The sequence below is a fragment of the Oncorhynchus masou genome, chromosome 1, assembly GCF_036934945.1.
Source record: "Oncorhynchus masou masou isolate Uvic2021 chromosome 1, UVic_Omas_1.1, whole genome shotgun sequence".
Lineage (NCBI taxonomy): Eukaryota > Metazoa > Chordata > Actinopteri > Salmoniformes > Salmonidae > Oncorhynchus > Oncorhynchus masou.
Window position 1 is genome coordinate 18945657 of NC_088212.1, and position 8661 is coordinate 18954317.

An 8661-nucleotide genomic window follows, 5' to 3' on the forward strand; every position below is an offset into this window, starting at 1 on the left:
GGCCGTCTCCTTGGCCGAGGCTAGTTTGGGGAGCGGAATGAAGTGGGCGGCTTTGGAAAACCGGTCGACCACAGTCAGGATGGCAGTGTTGCCCTCAGACTGGGGGAGACTTGAGACGAAGTCCAAGGATATGTGGGACCAGGGACAGTGGGGGACAGGCAGCGGTTGAAGAAGGCCAGCCGGAGCTTGCCGAGGAGTCTTGTTCTGAGCACAGACCGTGCAGGCAGCAACATACGGAGCCATAATAGGCCACCAAAAGCACTGTCGCACGAAGGCCAGGGTCCGACGGGAGCCCGGGTGGCAGGCAAGCCTGAAAGAATGGGCCCACTCCAGGACCTCGGAGCGGACAGCGTCAGGCATAAACATCCAGGTTCCAGACTGCATAAACATCCAGACCGCTGCGCCTCCCGGACATGTTTCCCTACACCCCAAGTGAGTGCCGTCACCAGGGAACGAAGCGGGAAAGATGGTCATAGTAGCGATGACAGGGCATCCGGCATCCAACGTTCTTGGACCCCGGCCAGTAAGAGAGGGAAAAGTTGAACCAGGTTAACAGCATAGAGTTGAGGTGCCTGGAGTTGAGGTGCTTGGTGGTGTGGAGATACTCCAGTTTTTTTGGGGTCGGTCCACACAATGAATAGATGTTCCACCCCTTCCAGCCAGTGCCTCCATTCATCTAATGCCATCTTCACAGCGAGAAGCTCTCGATTCACCAGATCGTAGTTCCTGTCCGTGGCATTGAGGCGGTGGGAGAAGAATGCGCAGGGATGTAGTTTAAGGTCCAGGGCAGAACGTTGGGACAGGACAGCCCCCACTCCAACATCCAAGCATCGGCCTCCACCACGAACTGACGGGAAGGATCAGGATGAACCAAGAAAGGAGCCGTGGTGAAGCTGTGTTTGAGGTCCCGGAACGCCCGGTCAGCAGCAGAAGACCACGTGAACGGAACCTTGGTGGAGGTGAGTGCAAACAGGGAGGAGGCCAGGGTGCTGTAACCCCGGATAAAGCAGCAATAAAAGTTGGCAAACCCCCAGAAACGCTGCAGCTGCACCCTGGATGTAGGCTGAGGCCAATCCACCACCACCGCCCTCACCTTCCATCTGGACACTCCTAGCAGAGATGATGTAACCCAGAAAGGGGATGGTGGAACGATGGAACTCACACTTCTGCACCTTTACAAACAGCTGATTCTCCAGAAGGCGTTGAAGAACCTGCCAGACGTGGAGCACGTGTTCTTGGGGGGAGCGGGAGAAGGCGAGGACGTCATTAATGTAGAGAAAGACAAACCTGTTCAACATGTCAGGGAGAACATAATTTACCAAAGCCCAGTACACAGCAGGGGCATTGGTGAGACCAAAAGGCATGACCAGATACTCGTAGTGGCCGCTGGCCATGTTGAAGGCGGTCTTCCACTCATCCCCCTCTCTTATCCGCACCAGATAATAGGCATTCTGTAGATCCAGCTTGGAAAACACAGTGACCCCCTGGAGCAGCTCGAAGGCCAAGGACATGAGTGGTAACGGGTAACGGTTCTTAACTGTAATGTACTTGAGTCCCGGTAGTCAATGCACGGGTGCATGGTCTTGTCCTTTTCTCCACAAAGAAGAACCCTGCGCCGGCAGGAGAGGAAGAGGGACGGATAAATCCTGCAGCTAGGGAGTCCCCAATCTAGGTCTCCATAGCCTTGGCCTCCGGTCCCGACAGAGAGTATAGACGTCCTCCGGGCGGCATGATGCTAGGGAGAAGGTCAACACTGCAGTCATAGGGTCGGTGATGCGAAAGCAAAGTGCCCAGGCCTTGCTGAACACCTCCCGGAGGTCCTGGTATTCCTTGGGTTGGCGGAGAGGTCCGGGGTACCTTCCAAGCCCCCAGGAAGATGTCTCGGGGCAGGTTGCGCTGACTTCAGACAATGGGCGTGGGAGAACATACTCCAGCCCATGATGGCACCCGTAGACCAGTTGATGAGGGGATTGTGTCACTGGTGCCAGGAGAATCCCAAAACCACGGGAATCTGAGAAGACTGGATGAGCAGAAATTGAATAGTCTCGCTGTGATTCCCTGACACCCGTAGGTTGATGGGAGTGGTATTATGAGTGACCCGGCCTATAGAGCACCCGTCCAGTGCTCTGACATCCATGGAATGGAAAAGGGCTGAGTGGGGATGTTCAGCTCGGAAACCATTGTAGCGTCCAAAGGGCTCTCATCTGCCCCAGAGTCAATGAGAACCCGGAGAGATTTAGACTGGCCCACCAGAGTACTCGCTCCTACAGGTGAGCCTGGTCTTTTAGGACAAGAGGACACAAAATGACCAAGGGTCCCGCAATACAGACAACTCTTCGCGTTGATCCTGTATTGTCGTTCCGCTGGCGACAGCCCAGCTCTGCCTAGCTGCCTATTTGCATAGGCATAGAAATCAAATTCCCTCTCCCTCCGTCGTTCAGGTAATCGCCCATCGATAGGATAGTGAACGCGATGAGGGAATCGAGATTCGTAGGTAACTCCCGAGACGCTGTGCAGTAACATATCAAACAGTGCTTCCTGGTTCCAAGCACTTGCCGCTGCCAACGTGCGGTTATCCATCACACCGTCTGCTACACTGCAGGAGTCCTGCCGAAGCTGGATTAGCATCCGGGCAGCTTCTCTCCCGGAGAACGCGGCAACAAAAACCTTCTTCACCTCTCCCACGAACCCCTCCAGACTAACGCATATGGCTGTTGTTCCCATACAGCAGTAGTCCAGGAGAGAGCCATCCTGGACATCAGCGTGATGCTATCTTGGAGCAATCTGAGAGGAAGGAAGCGGGATGAAGCTAGAAGACGAGGGCACACTGAGCTAGAAACGCCCTGCAGTTGCTCGGCTCTCCATTGAAGCATTCCGGGGGAGGTAAGCGGGGCTTCCGAGAAGGTGGAGTGGCTGTGGGGTTACATGGTAGGCTGCCTCCCAGGCAACCCGCGGAATTGCTCCAACAAAATGTCCAACACCCGGTCATGGTGCTCAGCCAACATTTGAACCCCCTCCATAAGGCCAAGAAGCAATTCCTCGTGCCTACCAATGGAGGCTCCTTGGGAGGAGATGGCGTTGCGCAGCTGGCCCGGGTCTGCTGGGTCAGTCATGGCCAGTTCGTACTATCACATTTCAGGTAAGACCCAGATGCAGACAACGTCGAATTAACAACAGTTTATTAATCCAACAGGGACAGGCAAAAGACAGGTCAAGGGCAGGCAGGGATCAGTCATCCAGATAGGTGGGGCAAAGGTACAAGACAGCAGGCAGAAAAGGTAAAAACCCGGGAAAACAGGAACAATCAAGAAACAGGAACAGAGGGATAACTGCTTGTAGGCTTGACGAAACAAAATGAACTGGCAACTGACAGAGAACACAGGTATAAATACACAGGGGATAATGGGGAAGGTGGGTGTCACCTGGAGGGGGGTGTGGGCAATCACAAAGACAAGTGAAACAGATCAGGGTGTGACAATATGAAAATACACCCAGTGCATTTATGCAAATGAGGCACATACAATTTTCTTAAATTTAACACAAAATATATTTTAAATACCTGATACCATTAGAAAATGTATACAGTGCTTTCAGAAAGTATTCACACCTCCTTTACTTTTCAACATTTTGTTGTGTTACAGCCTGAATTTAAAATGGATCAAATTGAGTTTTTTTCCCCACTGGCCTACGCACAATAACCCATATTGTCAAAGTGGAATTATGTTTTTCAAAGTGTTTACTAATTAATTAAAAAAAGAAAAATTGAAATGTATTGAGTCAATAAGTATTCAACCCTTTGTTATAGCAAGCCTAAATAAGTTCAGGAGTAAAAATATGCTTAACAAGTCACATAATAAATTGTATGGACTCACTCTGTGTGTAATAATAGTGTTAATAATAGTGTTTAACATGACTACCTCATCTCTGTACCCCACAGCTACAATTAAGGTCCCTCAGTCGAGCAGGTCATTTCAAACACAGATTCAATCACAAAGAAGGGCACCTATTGGTAGATGGGAGAGAACAAATATAGCAGACACTGAATATCCCTTTGAGCATGGTGAAGTTATTAATTACACTTTGGATGGTGTACCAGTCACTGCAAAGATACAAGATACAGGACAAAAAGGCACTAAAGTAATAATGCAAAAAAATGTGGCAAAGCAATTAACTTTTTGTCCTGAAGTGTAGTGTGGGGCCAATCCAATACAGTACCACTCGCCATATTTTCAAGCATAGCGGTGGCTGCAACATGTTATGGGTATGATTGTAATCATTAAGGACTGGGGAATTTTTCAGGATAAAAAATAAATGGAATAGAGTTAAGCACAGGCAAAACCCAAGCAGAAAACCTGGTTCAGCTTGCATTCCACCATACACTGGGAGATGAAGTCACCTTTCAGCAGGACAATAACCTAAAACACAAGGCCAAATCTGCACTGCAGTTGCTTACCAAGAACAGTGGCTGAGTTTCAATTTTGACTTAAATCTGCTTGAAAATCTATGGCAAGACCTGAAAGGGTTGTCTTACATTGATTAACAACAAATTTGACAGAGCTTGAAGAATTTTTTTAAATAATAATGGGCAAATGTTGCACAATCCAGGTGTGGAAAGCTCATAGTGACTTACCCAGAAAGACTCACAGCTGTAATCGCTGCCACATAAAATGTGGGTTATGAATACTTTCTGAAGACACTACATATGAGTGCATTCTATGAAAAAAAAGTAACATTTCACAATAAATGGAATACCTGAACTAATGATTTGTCAGTGCCAATGAAATGTTTAATGTGCTATAATTCAGCCAATATCTGATGGATTTAAAAAATCCATTGTCCAACTGTTGCATTTATTAGAATTGTTTTTAAAACCGTTTAACTATTTTAATGACCTGTTGTTATTCATACAGAATAGGGAAAAATGCTGTTCACATACATATGAAATCATACTGTAAATTGAAAGAAATACATACAGGTGGTTCTTATGTCATATACTGTAGCTTCAGACAAAGACACGAAATGTTGTGAAAGTAAAGAACTGCCTTCAATGTATACAGGGAGTAATTAACCTTGCTGACCGTGTACTCCACGGCTGGAACATGAACTGAAGACGGGAGCTCGGCCCTCGTTCCGCTGCTCTGAAAAATTACTTTGATGGACTATGAAAGAAAGAAAAAGAGAGAAAAAGGGAGCGAGAGAGGGATAGAGGAAAAGGGGGAATGGAAGAGAGAGAGAGCGGGAGAGAGATAGAAAGTGGGGAGGGGGGGGGGGGCGCGAGAGAGGGAGGGACTTGGCTGTAATGTTCTGATGATGTGAGTGTTATCATCCAGCCTTCATTCTCAGCATGGACTCTCTAATGGGAAAATCAACCTCTCTGACTCCTGTGTAATTGGATTTAACCGGGTCTCGTGCTGAATCAGAGCCCAGTGGGTAGCGCAAAGCTTGTTAAGATTGGACAAGCATTGCTGGGCTGCCGGATTGGGGAGAGAGAGGCGGGGTGCTCGGGCAGAAGTAGCCCCCTGACAACTTTTCGGAGTGGAGGGTGGATAATTTAAATGGGCAACATCTGAACATCCATTATGTCTAACTTTACTCCAATGGTGGGAAGCAGCTTGAACTGCCACAAATAGAGGGAAATTTGATATTTTGTCTCGTTTAAGTCATCGGGCCAGTGGAAATGGACACCTGTGCTTCTCCTTCCCCCTGTCTGTGTGTGTGTGCATGCGTACTTGCGTTGCATTCATGCATGCGTGTTTGCTGCTACAGGTTACCATGTTACTGAGGTTACCAGGTTAATGCTCCCTTGTGGTCTTTCCCTGTGAATACCCAATGCAAGGGAACACCACAAACCTGATACGACCCAACAGTCTCCTGCTGAAGTTTTTATTTTTTTTGTCTCTTCTTTTTTCGTACAACTGTGTGTTTATAGTGTAAAGATGTAAATATACTGATTACTGATCGGGGCGGCAGGGTAGCCTAGTGGTTAGAGCGTTGGACTAGCAACCGCAAGGTTGTGAGTTCAAACCCCCGAGCTGACAAGGTACAAATCTGTCGTTCTGCCCCTGAACAGGCAGTTAACCCACTGTTCCCAGGCCGTCATTGAAAATAAGAATGTGTTCTTAACTGTCTTGCCTGGTTAAATAAAGGTTAAAAAAAATTATAAACTGGGTGGTTCGAGCACTGAATGCTGATTGGCTGACAGCCGTGGTATCAGACCATATACCACGGGCATGACAAAACATTTATATTTATTTACTGCGTATGTAACCCGTTTATAATGGCAATAAGGCATCTCAGGGTTTTGTGGTATATGGCCGAGGGCTGTATCCAGGCATGCGTTGTGCGTAAGAACAGCCCTTAGCCGAGGTATATTGGCCATATACCACACCCCCTTGTGCCTTATTGCTTAAATATATGATGGGAGAGTATAAAGGGTCATTTTGTTTGTATTCCCAGGCCTTTTGGAGGTTATCTCGTAAACCTTGGGACATTTCTTGTCAAGCATGTGTAGTTTTCTATGGTGCACGTGCTAAGCAACGTTTCTTGAATCCACGATCATTGACATCTGATCAGAGAGCTCTAAGATTTAAAATCAGGGTCGTATTCATTAGTCACTAAACGGACTGAAACAGAGTGATTACCTAAACTTGTCCAATAAGAAACACTTGTTATTGTATTCTGTTGCAAAACATATTGCTAAATCTTTCTATGGTGTGCAAGAATGAATATGACCCAGCTTGGCATTATGAGAAAAGCATTATGTCGAGCAGGGCACTTGTTGCAGCAGTCAGAGACCCTTCTGAAATAGCGGTGGCCCAGTGGAACTATACTCTGAGTAGTTTGTAATTAGCCTGCAACGTAATCAAAGATCAGTAACCAGTCCTATGCTATGCCAGCGGGGGTTGCTGTGCTGCTGGTTCCACACACACACACACACACACACACACACACACACACACACACACACACACACACACACACACACACACACACACAGAGAGAGACTCGGAGGAGGGTTGGATTGGATTGTGTTTCTGCATCTTTGTGTTACACCCCGTCGAGCTAGTAGACACTCAAGTAAGCACTGAATAAGATCTCCCTGTCCCTCCACCTCTATCCCCCATGGCATGAATGATAGATTAAGCAGCCGGGCCGCAGTGCCGTGAGCCTGGGTCGGTATGACTAAGGTGTGGAGGAGCAGAGCACACAGGTAGACAGGACCACCAACCCCAGTGGTAGATCCTCAGTGATGGGTCTGTAGTGGCTGCAGAGGAGAAAGGACTGTAATGTAAATACAGGATTTCATCAGAATTAGATTTTTGCCAACTAATGGTCAGTGATTCATCTACAGTGACTGAATAGACCATGGGAGGACATGGAGAAGCAGCACACGTGTGATATAGCTCCAGTCCAGCGAGGGTGAATGAAGAATTTGGAGCCAACCTGAATGTCCCCATCCCATTCCTGAGTTTGACTGAGAACTGACCAATACAGATTTGGAGAATGCAGGTATGATTGAATGTTCCAATGTACTGTTTGTGTTCCATTTTGTATTTTTAAAGCTAGGATGTTAGTTAACTAGTTAAAAATCTTTACAAGTAAAAAATATAAAATAACCAATATCATCCCATTGGGGGCTCACTGTCTGACTGTGTTTTTCAGAAGGGGGCATAGAGGCCCAGTCAGTGTAGTGTAGATAGAGTGCTTAAGAAAGGGATGGAGGCCCACTCTGTTAGTGGGGTGTAACAAGATCTTGCTGATCAAGTGAAGAGATTGGCCGCCATGCTGCGGGGCAGAATAGAAGAATGGATGGAGGCAGGCTCATTCCATCCTTTGGAGACAGGTTTTCTTGTTTCCTGGCTGAGGAACGGACTGCCATGGAGTTGAGTGTCTCATGATGGTCCTGTTTATTAGGGCAGATAATGGAATAAAAACCAAACAATGTTTTGCAACAGAAAAAAACATGCAAGTTTCTTATTGGACATGTTCAGGTAGTCCATCCCTGTTTTAGTCCATTTTCTTCCTTTTGGTACCTAATGAATATGACCCATGTTTCACTGGTTCTTCCTAGTTAGTTTTCCCCTTCCACATCCATCTCCCACAAGGATGAGATGAGGTCACCACTGTTTCAGGCGATGTTGGTTGACACTCTAGACCAAGATGAAGGGGCATCTCTTAAGACAATTGGTCATTTGATCTGACAATGAATGGCTGATTGGGTTCCCTACGTAACCATTGTTTCCACTGTTCTTCATGGGCTTTGTATCTCCAAGTGTTTTAGGTACACAATATTTCAGTCACTTTTATCTGTTATTCAATATAGCCTAGATGGATAAAAGGCATTTGTCCATGGAATTCTGCCGTGTTCAGTAATATGAGCATGTCACCAGTCCACACAGCTGTAGTACAGTAACCTCACAGAGTCAGTGTCTTGTACACAGTTATTGCTTTACTTTGGCCATTCTTCGAGTGCAGAAATTCTGCCTCATCAGGTACAGTAGCTGTATTAACAGTTCTATGAATGACTTAATACATATGATCTGTTTTGGAGCTGTACAGTACCCCGTCCCATCCGTCCCTGGTCTTTGCACATCGTCTGCTTGCACTGCTTTGAGAACTGTTTGTTCCCATGAAGTAGGGCAGTGTAAAAAAAATACACCA